Raw genomic sequence first — 13255 nt, forward strand, 5'->3', positions numbered from 1 at the left:
GAAGTACTACCTTGTCCAGTGTACAGTTAAATTTTCACAAAATGTGGTGATTGCCACCAAATTAAAACTTAACTGAGGATTAGAAAAAATTATGGAGACTAATGAATATCAATGCAAAGGTTATATACTGTAAAAAAGCATCACAGAAGATTAGTCTTTGAAAATCAGAAATGGGAGTTCTCCCACAGAAATCTTTTTTGTCACTGTAAGAAACAGGGTATGAGCAAACCCAACTCATACCTTATAAAATAAAGTGCCCCAAAGTGTAATTTCAATAAGATTGCTATCAAGCAAGCATGGGATATCAATTTGTATATAATTTGTATTTGCATTAAACAAAGTTCTGAGCTCTTCCATAAGTATGGATGATTAGAAGATTTATATGCAAAGACCAGAGAAAACTGCTGATATCTCACACATACAGACATTAAAAGCAAGGACACTAGATGCATAGACTTTTTACTTCAATCTTAGTTTTGACTCTCCTCAATTTTTTTGCTTTGGAAGATGCTGAAAGGTTGTTGTGGTGAGCACTAGAGAGAAATAAAATGAATTCTAGAGGGATGTCAGATAGGAGCTATTGATGTGAACTCTTAATAAAGTAATATACGTTTTCTGTTTCACTATCTTTAATACCATTTTTCTTTCCTTTAACATGGATACATCACTGTAGGATTTTTATTGCCACTTTAGCCTTGTATATTATAAACTGCAAAATAGTCTCCTCGTGATGAACTGTTGAGTCTCCCTGTGTAGCTGATGGTGATATTGACTTTCAGAAGAATCTTGTTGCCATTGCTAAGTGCAAGCAGTCTTTTTTTTTTAACTTGTCTCCCCAGAAAAGTCAGTGGTATATTAATGAAAACATGCACTCTTCTTCTTGGGTTTTTGACAGCTTAAGAGGAGCACATGAGATCTCCTTACAAATGCAAACCAAAAGTGTTGGACAGTGAGTACAGTATCTTTTTCATTGGATTTAATAATCTACATCACGGTTGTCCAACCTCTTGCCTTGCCTGGACTGCATTGAGTGAAGAGGGATTGTTTGGGCTGAATATAAAATATATAATATAGTTAATGTATATAAATAACAAATAAATGAATATGCCTGAAATCTGCTTGCACCCCTTGACCACTTGAAGCAAGAATATTGTGCTCCTGTGTTCCCAAGTGTAGATAATATTAACCAGAGTGGAATACTTACAGCACAACCTTCTTTAGATACAGAATGGACTTTATTGGAATTATATATTAATTTCTTGTTATCATGTGGAATAATTTGTACTTCCTCAGTGAGAATTATCATCAGAGTTTATTTTGTAATTCTTAAGTGTACATAACCAAAGCCTTTAGATGTTTAGACTTTTAAACACAACTGTCAAAGTTTCTATGTGACTTAAAAAAACCGTAACTACGTGATTGTTTTCCATCAAGCCATTAGCAACCACATAGCAACCACTCAGATAGATGATCAGTCCCAACCTGATATGTTAGGTCTCCCAACAATACATGTATTGCTGCTATAATCAAATCCATTTATCTTGTTGCTAGTTGTCCTCTTTTCTTTCCTCTCATATTTTCAAGCATTATGGATTTCAAAGGAACTTGTATTTGCATAATGTGTCCAAAAATGCTAATTTGAACCTGGTCATTTGTGCTTCAACTGAGAATTCTGATGGATCATGCTTGGGCAGCTGAGGCTTCCAAGGATGGCTGTGGTTTCATGCTGCATTGTAGCTCATGGGCTTCTTGAAGCCCCAGAATCATGACATTCCAAGAAATCCCTGAGTCATAATGTGGCAAGCAACACCACGGCTATATGGTTTTGCAGCTGCATGCTACTTTTTAAGACGGGGTGCAGGGTGTCAAAATAGCAGAGTTGGAGTGAATAGGCATTTGAAAGGAATCCTGTCTGTACCCTGGAAGAACCAAGGCTTGTGGCTGGGATGATTGGATTATGGATTCTTGCTGGTAGAATTTATTTATTCAATTTCTACAGCTACCCATCTCAGTCAATGTAACTGGGTGGCTTACAATTTAAAATGAATTGTAAGAATTCATTTAACAATGGAAACAGGAAGTTATGGGATTGATGTCGCTAAGTGATGCAGTCATCTGATGTCACATTTTATGATTACATTGTTTAGTAGTGGAAATTTCAGTCCCAGTTGTGGTCAAAAGTCAAGGATTACATGTAAGGTGATTCAGCTCATATATACATAATCCTATGTTCCAAGAGGATTATGTTGGAGATTTCTGGTTAACTGTGGTGTTTACATTGCAGGGTTCCAATGTTTTCTGTGGTTGCTCCCAAGTAAAGTATATCTTGCACTTTCTCTGTTATTTCAGAATATATGTAGCAGAAACTTTTATTTTCCAAATTCTTTAATATGAATACCACTGTGAGTTTAACCTATTGCTGCTTTTTCTTTGTTACTGCTTTGGTCTAATTTTGTGCTGAATATTTTTGATACCTTTTGACATTGCTGGTTTTATTGAGTTACTTAAAATAATAGTAGTAGTAGTAGTAGTAGTAGTAATAATAATATAAAATGTTAAATAGATGAAGTAACAAAGCGAGCCTTTGATAATGGGGAGAACCAGTTGTTTGATTCAATTTGCATTTTGATGGGCACTTACTGTGAAACTCTGGATGTTGTACAGGTGCTATTTCATCAGAAAATGATAAAATTACAGAACTAGATGCAAGATTGGGAATTAGGATCTTAACATATCGATTTATTAAATGATTTAGGACTCAGTTGCAAACATTTGCAGGTTAAGAATAAGAAAACATCTTTCACTGAATAGTTTGATTGGAAAGTCCTAATCTTTTCCTGTGATTAGAAGATAGCCTATCAACAGTTCAGCTCTAGTGATTTCAATTCTTTTTCTCACAGTCCTGACATTTTATAGAGAAAAAGTGAATGGATTGCTTTCTAAACACAATGTTTGTTTCTTCTCTTTCTTAGTGTTTAGACAAGTTACTTGAAATTGCGTAATGGTCCTGGTTCAGGTTAGTTCCCTTTATAGCTATCCCATTTAACATTAGTAAGCTATGGAGAAACTATTCATCTTGTGAATGCAGATTCAGCCAAATGTTATGCATATACCTAATAATTAGGTATATGCAAACATTTCCCCTATATATGTATCAGTAACATTTTTGTAGAATATTATTTGATATTAAAACTATTGTGGAAAGGACATTTTGGGTCTGCAGTATGAAGACTTGAAATCTGGGGTTGTAGACATATAATAGAGTAAGTATTGAGACAATTGGAAGTAAGAAAAGGACAAGGTTTGCAAATCCTTATATGTAATCTTTCTGCAAAAATGATTTTGTTGGTTTTGTGGGTTTGAAAATTACTCCTCTGGGGCATGATACACCACTTCATGAAGTCCATAGGTATCCTGCCATTTAATTAAATGAGAAATAAACTTGTTCCCAAGACCAACAAAAGGGCTGCATCCCAGTGGTATTTAATAGCTCTTTATGTTTAATCAGAATCTTCTGAGTACCCAAATAATGACTGCAAAGGTTACTAAACGTGCTGAGTTTGGATTCCGGAATTGTGATACCAATGGTGTCCACAGTATTTTATGGACCAGAATTAATGAATTTTCAGATAGTCATCAGTTCATGCCGTTAGAGTTCATCACATCCATAATGTGCCAAACCACACTTCTATAGACAATGATCACACACTGCAACTTCATGGGGTGATTTTAGACAATAAAACATAAACAGGTACCATTTGAACTACAGCATATGAACAGCAACTCTGTGTATCACTATATGAAATCCTATTTTAGAATCACTTAAAGAAGCTGTTAACTGTTTATGGGTATATACCTGCTGCTTTACAAGTATGTCACTATAGTCACATTTATGAAAGCGTGGGGTTTTGGGGAGCAATGTCATTTTAACAAACTTCTTTGATATTAACTTTTAAAACTAAAGCTCAGGTTGAAAGAAATTGCTTCCAAAAACAAAAGGCCACCCAGGTCAAGGAAGAAAAAACACACCGTTTTTACTCTCTACTTGCAAATTATCTATTTGCCTTACTTTAAAAAAAATATTTTAAAGTATTCCTTGTCCTATGGAATTCATTTTTGCAGCAATTACTTTCTGAAATGTTGAAAAGATCAGCAACAGATAGGCATGAATATTATGTTCCTGCAGTAAGAACAAAATATAGAAAACTATCTTGCATCAGATAAGATTATTTGGTACTTTCACCATAATTATAAGACACTTATCATAGACTGGAGGTGAAAACTCTACCAACTCAATCAACACTAACAAATAAATCAAAGGAGAATAGACATTGTGACTGCAAAGACAGAAAATAATTAGTGGACACTGGAACATGGAGGGAAGGATGATTGGATCATCCTTATCATCCAAATCTCAATTTGTATATGGGACTTTCTGCATGCAAATCATACCTATGTTGCTGGATCATGTCCTAATCTTTATAATATTTGAATATGATTTATCCTGGTTTTCAGAACCATATCAGACATTACATCCCTAATCCTGTGCATCATTATTTAATGTACACTAATTTCAGTAAGAAATATTCTAAGTATTCAATTTTTTACAAAGTGCTAAAAAGATAAGTGTAATAAGGAAAAGGCTTGAGGTTAACTCTAAAGAAAATTTCTTCCATAGGAGGGACCTCACCACAGAAAAGCAAACTTAGCTATTGGGGTAGCTTATATCCATGGCGGGATGCAGAGTATGTAGAGCACACTATAGATGAATACATGGTTCTGCAGGTTAGTTAAACCTAACTGTAAGCTAAGTAGTGATTATCTGGTTCAAAAAGTTTCAAAAAGGAACTACTTCAACATGGAGATGAAATTGTAATGCCTAAAAATACAACTTGTGTCTTATGGCATAATATTCTAAGCCAGCTGTAATTTTCAGTGGCTGCATCAGGAACAACCCATTCTAATAACCCAGCCTCAAATTTATCACACCCTGTACTTCAAAGAGCAACTGATTGATCAGCTGGAATTCATAAAATTCCCAGCCTCCATGGCACTACAGGTTCATAGTTATTTGGTACCAGTGCTGGATTCAGGAGAAATTTGATAAAAGTTGCTAATTTTGTTTGTGTAAAGGATGTATATGCCAGCACTACCAATGCTTCTGCCAGTTTATAAAAATTTTATAAAAAATAAAATCATTTAATACCTCTTAAACTGACATTAAAACTACCAAAAGAAACTTCAAAAAAACTTTAAAATTCTAAAAGGCTTGAATTAATGGGGAAGATTCTAATCCTGCTCTTGACCTGTCTCAACATTAAAGGCAGTTTTTTTCCCACAGTATGATCTTTACTATAAAAAAAGCAGAATTTACTCTTGATGTTAGATATATCCATGACAGGAACCTCAAAGAATGGTCCAAGACCTAACTTCCGCTGAAGACTGTACAGCAAGGGTCTCCAAACTTGACCCTTTTATGACTTGTGGACTTGTGGACTTCAACTCCTAGAATTCCTCAGCCATGCCAAGGGCCAAGTTTGAAGACCCCTCTGTATAGAATGGGAGGACCTGCAGGAAATACCACCATTCATTTCTTTATTTTAGCATATTTATGGTTCATCCCAATCTGGAAGAATTCTGGATGGTATGCAGCATGAAACAAAGAGAAAAATAATAACTAACTCCAGAATAGAATTAAAGGCAAAACATAAACATAGAAAGCAATGAGAAAAAAAAATCTAAGGTAGGCACCCAACAGTCGGGAAATTGGCATTGAAAATGTATTGAATAAAACAACACTAACCTCTACACTAACTTCAGAAAATTGGGTATTACAAATATTTTTCAGAATAGAGTATTCCATAAAGTGAAGCTATTACTGAGAAGCCTTTCTTTCTCTTCAGTGTCCTACAAACCTCATTTAAGGAATTTTCAACAGGCTCAATCTTGATTACAGGACTAGTTACGGTAGGTAGATTCAATTCTGACAAGGGGCTGCTTGCTGCATATTGCTGCTACGGAATTTAGAATTTTGAAGGTAATGACCAATATTTGGAGTTGGGCTTAAAAGTCTCCTGGCAATCAATATAGCAACTTCAATTTAAATATAATTTTATATTGACAGGACAGTCTTCACAATAATCCTACATTTTGTATCAGCTAGAGCTTCTGGATTACTGCATGAGGCAGCCTGATGTAGGAAATAATAGTAATAATAATAATAATAACAACAACAACAACAACAACAATAATAATAATGTTGGAAGGGACCTTGGAAGTCATCTAGCCCAATCCCCTGCTCAGGCAGGAAATCCTATACCATGTGTTAAGGTGTCCAATTAAGTGGTGAACAAGACTGACTTACCATATCACTGGAAGGTCTTTTATGGCCAGTCAATGCATTGACTTGCAGCTGCCAACCAAGAAAAGTTATCTTAACTTATGTACATATTAACAATAAATAGTATGAATCTACTTTTGCTTCAGAGTTCAAACATACACTCAATTGTTCATATGAAGCTTAATATACAAAGAAGAAAACATGAACACTTTTATCTGTCCCTTTGCTAAATAGATTTCAGTTTAAAATTTTTCAAGGTGACACTTTTCTATGCATTATATTTAATTTTAAGAATCAAACATTTATTTATTTTTACACACCTATGTATAATTTCAGATGCCTTTGAATAATTTATTCACTTTAATAGCATCTTAGGAAAGTTTCTATTCTTTGTAGTATATGCTTTGTCCATTGTTTTTAGCAACATCAAACTGGCTGGTATAAGTCGTATGAAATAGCCTACTCTTATAATTGCATTGTTCTTCTTCCAGACACTGACTTTAACATTTTACCCTAATATTCTGTACTACATGTTATAACACCAACAATCTTAGTGTCAGTAAATGTCAGACATTTTCCTCCTAAGCTTCCATTTTCCATTCTCAGTAAATATTCCCCTTCAGGGATTATTCTTTTCCATTCATTATAAATTATGAAATAAGTACCCTGTGGTGTCATGTTAACTAAATGGTTATAGATGTATCATCAAGTGATATATGATTTATGATAAGACATAGTCCTGATGGTAAATATCCTTTAAGCATGTCCTTATACTCACTGCTTTCCTATTTGCAATCTAAGCATTCAGGAAAAATAACCATAAATCAATACTACAAACACAAAATGCAGCTTGAAATATTGAATATTTATTCCATAAATAATCAAGCCAAGCTCTTGTCTTATTTTTGTCCATTATCATCAGAGACAAAGAGCTTTTATCTTACATGACCTTAAAATTTCAGTATATTTGATAGCTACAAAAGCTGTATGCTATGGGAGAATACAATCAAGTACAATTTTTTTAATTGATGTTTCTACTTTGGTCCTGCATTAGATATACTTGCAAATATCTATTCTAGCATGCAAAGTGGATAGGAAATGAGGCTTCTCAGAGAAAAGAAATAATGGAAACTGAATAATACACTGCTGCACTTGTTACAGATACATTAGAATTTTAATAGTTAATTCAGAACATCTTTAGATGTCATTTATTTGCAGTTTTTGAAATACATTGATTCAATTGTATTTTAGCCGACTAGCACGAGATGAGTGAGAGTATTAAGAGAATAATTTGAAGGTAATAAATTCAAATATAGAGCTATTAGCTATTAATTTTGCCCTGACTAAACGGATGAGGCATCCTTTGACTCATAGTGGAGTTCATATGTATGTTGTAGTTAAGTACTCTCTATATATTAAAAGTAAAATATATCAAGAAGATCCTTTCTGAGGCTAGGAAATAGAGACAGAATCAATCTAAAATATAGCCTCAATGACAAATTCACTCTCCAACCAGTTTTGCAGTGAATAGCACCTTGAACCCAGCTACACTGAATCTCAGCTCTGACGGTTCAGTTGGCCTAAAAGTATTTATAATTCCAACTTTAGCTATCTTACAAAATAGATCCAAACTTTGTTTTAGTGAAAGTAAAAATTATTTCTTGTTTCATAATAGAAAGGGACAAAACTCCATAAAAATCTGATGTGGCACTCTAAGGAGACCATTTCTCACTTAGCTTGATGTGATAGTCACTTAATGGTCAAATTAGAGCTTCCTCAGCCAAAGATGTGGTGAAATAACAAGGAACAGCTTTGAATCAGACTTCCACTTTAGATTTGCAGACTATCCAGTGGAGTTCATTATGGTGAAACAGTATATAAAGAAAACAAACTAAATTCATCCTCGTTAATTACATAGTTAAGCTTATTTAAAATGCCAAGCTTTAGTCTTTCTCCCAATGCACACAATTCTCTACACCAATATTCCTTTTATATATGGAATGCATGTATTATCCAAAAAGGTTGCACCATTGCTTTTTGCTGTTGTGTTTGTATATTATCTGAAATATTTATGAAAGTTGAGACACTAGATATTTTAGAGTAGGATTTCACAGCTGCATATTCTTAAACTGGTGAATTCTTAACCATAAATAGAAAACTAATGCATATTTAGATTTCTAAAAATGGCATAGTTTTGAGTTCGGTAGTTGTGCTATTTTTCATACAGCAACCAAAACTCACAGAATAAGCAATAGCCATATTTTCATGCCAGACATGATTACTTAGAACCACTGAACAAGAAAAGGATGGAAATGTCTTAACAGTCATAAGTATAGGATTTCCAGCGAAAGTATGACAAACTAAACACATCTCTAAGACATTGGAAATGATAACAAGAGCAAAGACTAAAGAACTAGTAAATACATTGATTCTTTGGTACCTCTCCAGGCAAGGAGATGGTGGAAGATGGCCCACATTTGAACAGCTTCTCCTCATGAGGAGATTGGATTTAAGGATTGAGCACTGGGAGATGAAGGGATCAGTCACAAATTCACAACTGCAGCAGAGCTTTTTAAGGACACTAAGTTCATTAATTTCACTTTTTAATCATTTTCAGAGATTGCCTATGTGAGCATCTTAAAGCTTTCATAGAGCTTTGGAATTACAAGTTTTGACTAGTTCACTTATTGTACTAAGCCATGTGCATATGTACACATGTACTAAGCCATGTGTTAGATTTTTTAATTTGTTGGGTGTGCCATAATTCATGGATTTCAAAACACAAGAGCTGAGTTCCTAAAAGTGATAACAAAAAACAGATTGTGACTTAATGGAATGGATGAGCCTAATCAAAGAGCATATCCATAATGTGATCATAAAATTATCTTGTCTTGTGCTGCTGCTGAGCCAGTTTAAGACAATTCTCTTGAGACTTGGATGCTTCAGCAGAGGCTTGCCAGGTATTCAATCCAGGCTACCAGCTAAAAAAATAATTGACTGCCTATAGGAAAATGCTCTCACCACCACCACTGTGCCATCTCAATTCTCCATGCCAGAAAAGCAATTGCCAATTATTTTCCTGTATAGGTCTTACTCCAAACACATATGGCTTGTTTACAAAGTTAAGCATCAACATCTATATACCTGCAGGAAACAGCTTTAACATAAACATCCCTTTCTTATATTTTTCTCAGGTTTGACTCTCTAATCTTTCCTGCAATTGTTATTAGAAGAGTCTCTCAGTAGTATATAGTTATTTGCTTCACATGTAAAGGCTCACAGGCTCAAAACCAGGCAGCAATTTTTTTAAAGGGAAATTACTATTTCCCTTTCCCTGTGCTACCCACTTTTTTTTTAATAAGTTCACCTGTTTTATTTTTTGTTGTCACTTAAGCTAGAAGAGTTCCAACCCAATTCTCAAACAGATCAGATGCATGCATATTGTAAATGTATTAAAAACAAAGAAAAAAATTATCTTAAGATTGAACAGTGTCCTAGAAAACATTTAAATTAATAAATAAATCCTAATACAAATTTCATTTGGGTGTTTCAGAGGTCAGAGGGCAACCACTGTTATTCCTCATTATCTTTTAAGCACTAGCACTGAGTATACATTAAGCAACTAAGGAATCTCACCTTTCAGACTTCTGATCAAAACAGTGTAAATAACAAGAAAAAGGTATAAGTATCTGAGAGGAAAATAAGTCAATTCAATGCAAGAGGTTAAAATTATAAAGATGCCGTCACTGCCAGATTGAAAGCAATTCAACAACAAGAGTAAAAAAAAAAATTCAACTCATTGCAGCCAATTCAGTGTGACCAACTCACTGCAGGCCAACTCGCCATGGGACAAGCATTACAACGATATCAAATAAATAGTCAAATAGAATCATTAAAGAAATGATGCCAAAAGAGGGACAAAATAAAATCTGAATGACAAAAATGTAAATATTTTTTAAAATAATTTAAATAATTAAATTGAATTGTTGAATTGGCCCATGGTGAGTTGGGTCATTCTGAGGTTTTTCAGCCTTGGTGAGGGAGTGGGTTGCTAACTTTAAAAAGTAAGTTGCTCATTTTCTAATGAATGGCCCCATGTTCACTTCTTTATGTGCTTTGTTTAGAGAAATTGTATAATTTCTACATTTCAGACACTTTTTTAAAGATTAAACATATTATAATTATTTGATGGTATTTTATTTTTGCATCACAACTTTTTAGATATTTTTTATTACTCTTTAGCTTTCATAAACTTTGAATATATTATATATTTATATATATTATCATTTTCTACTTGACAACTATAATTCTCTATACCAATGCCCAAATATTTTGGAAATTATAAAAACTTAATTGACAGCACAATGGGAAACATTTGGGAAACATATCATGACTTTGCATATGCTATATTTTTGCAGAGTTTTTATTATGTTCTGGTTTACAAACACAAACATGGACACACAAAGATGGATGCAGTTGGTTTAAATAGGGCAAGATTATTTTTTTAAAAAACATTGTTCATTTCATTAGCCAAACACAGTACAAGAGAGATGATATCATGAATCAGCAGGCAAAAGAAAGAAGGATTTGAAGAGCAAAATAAGCATGCTTTCAAATTTTCATCTGGCACTTAAGATAAAACAGAAATGTTTAAAACATGTCTGAAAACTTTTTGTTCCAGAAGTTTGATTCAAATAATTATACATTAGAAACTATCAATATGATCACAAAAAAATTCAAAAAGGGAATCACTAGAACCTCATATTTTACTAAAATAAGAATCAGTGAGATCGTATTGAAACATGATGACTCATGTTGAAATATTTTTATATGCAGATCTTTTTTCTTTATATATTTTAAGAACAGAACACATATTGCCCAGTTAATGAGGTGAGAAAGAGGAAAATACTGGAATAACAATAACAAAACCCTTTTAGCAAACTACCTTCATTCCTTCCTGGAAACTTCTATGAAACAAAACACATTTAAAGGAGAAGTTAATATAAAACAACAATAAGAAGTATAATGAGATAGTGCTAATTAATACAGAGTGGAGATGGAGGATTGATTTTTGCATATGCATTTCAGGCTTTCTATCTTCCTTTTATAAGCAGGCCGCCAGTGTTAAATCAGAACGATTTTATACATATATGCATGCATGCATGCATGTATGCATACCTACAATAAAATTGTCAGTGTGCTAAGCCATAAATTTCCTTGCTTCATCAGTTTTCATCTTCACCATAGCTCTGCTCCCTAAATGGAAAGAAGCTTTAGTACCTTTTTAGAAATAGAAACAGAAAGAGATGTCCATTTGGAATATTTCAGTGAAATGCTTTTTAAAAATCTAGTGGTGTACCATTTCATTGTCTCCCACCCCCACCCCAAAGGATCTGTACTGCTGTGAGGATGTTGATTATATGCTTTTGAAGTATGCTTGTGGGTCAAATTCTAGAAGTTGACATAATGAAATTTGTCAATTTTTATTCTTTGGCTCAGTTTTGTATCAAAAGACAAGACTTGACAATAGGACAATATACTGTATGGCCTAGCTTGAGCAGTCTATTAAATTTTTTAATCATGTTGATGAAATTGAACATTTCAATATTTCAATGCTTGACTTTTTAATTAATAATTTTCTAAAAATAATTTAACATTACTTTAAAGCAGTGGTTCTCAACCTGTGGGTCGGGACCCCATTTGGGGTCGAACGACCATTTCACGGGGGTCGCCAAACAATGCAGTCTGCCATTTTTTTCCCCTTTTCCTTAGCTGTGTTACTCCCTTTTATTCTATTGGCTTTTGAAAGCCAATAGAATAGACTCTCTTGAATAGAGTCTAATTCTATTGGCTTTCAAAAGCCAATAGGAATTGTCCAGGCTGTCTCTCCCCTGCTGAGCCCGCCAAAAGCCCCAGTCTGCAAATGGTGCTGCACCAGTTGAGTAGTCCTCGACTTATGACCGGTTGGGGGTCGCGGCATTAAAAATGTTGAGAACCACTGCTTTAAAGGCACTTCATATGTAATATATGCAAAAAATTATCTTTATTATGGACTTTGAATAGGGTTATGGAAACTGTATAACTATATTACTAGTATAATTATATATTATATCAAACCATACTGTATGTTATATGGGAAAACTCCCATCCTATTACATAATACATATACATTCACACACACAGAGAGAGAGAGAGAGAGAGGGGGGGGGAGGAGACAGCTTTTTTTCTCATAGAATGCCCGGAGTTCCAGCACCTTTTTTGGATGGAACCTTGTAGGGTAGGCAAGGTGGGTTATATGACGTGTGTGAGTTCTGGCACCTTTTTTTTTTTTAAGAAAAAAAGCACTGTGGGTATATATATATATTTGTGTGTGTGTGTGTGTGTGTGTGTGTGTGTATGTTTTCTGAGGTTTCCGCAGGTGTTTGTATGTAGGTTTTTGGTTATTCAGGTTTTCTCCCGTGTAAAATTGGAAGTGTCTTGGTGATTTTTTAGGGGCTTGGCTGTGCTCTGATTGGCTGGGGGAGTGTTCTGTTTGGGTGGGGGCTTTATTGTGCTCAGGTTATTCTGAGTTGCAGGAAGATTTGAGATGGTGAGCTGCTTTGGTGTTGTTTGGCTTCGCATTTGTGGTCATGCCTCATTTTCATGGTGGGTGTCAGTTTGCTTCATGTATGGATTGGAGGGGTTTAAAGTGGCTAATGATGCAGCTGTGGTCTGGCTTCTGGTTTGTGGTCGTGCCTCATCATCAGTGTAATCCTTAAATCTAGCACAACAAAGCCCCCACCCAAACAGAACACTTCCCCAGCCAATCAGAGCACAGCCAACCCCCCCGTTCAATCAGAGCACAGCCAAGCCCCTAACCAATCAGAACACACCTCCACCCAATCAGAACACAGCCAAGCTCACACTCATCAGTTC

The sequence above is a fragment of the Crotalus tigris genome, unplaced genomic scaffold (assembly GCF_016545835.1).
Source record: "Crotalus tigris isolate CLP2741 ecotype Arizona unplaced genomic scaffold, ASM1654583v1 scf7180000018115.866842, whole genome shotgun sequence".
NCBI classification, from domain to species: Eukaryota; Metazoa; Chordata; class Lepidosauria; order Squamata; family Viperidae; genus Crotalus; species Crotalus tigris.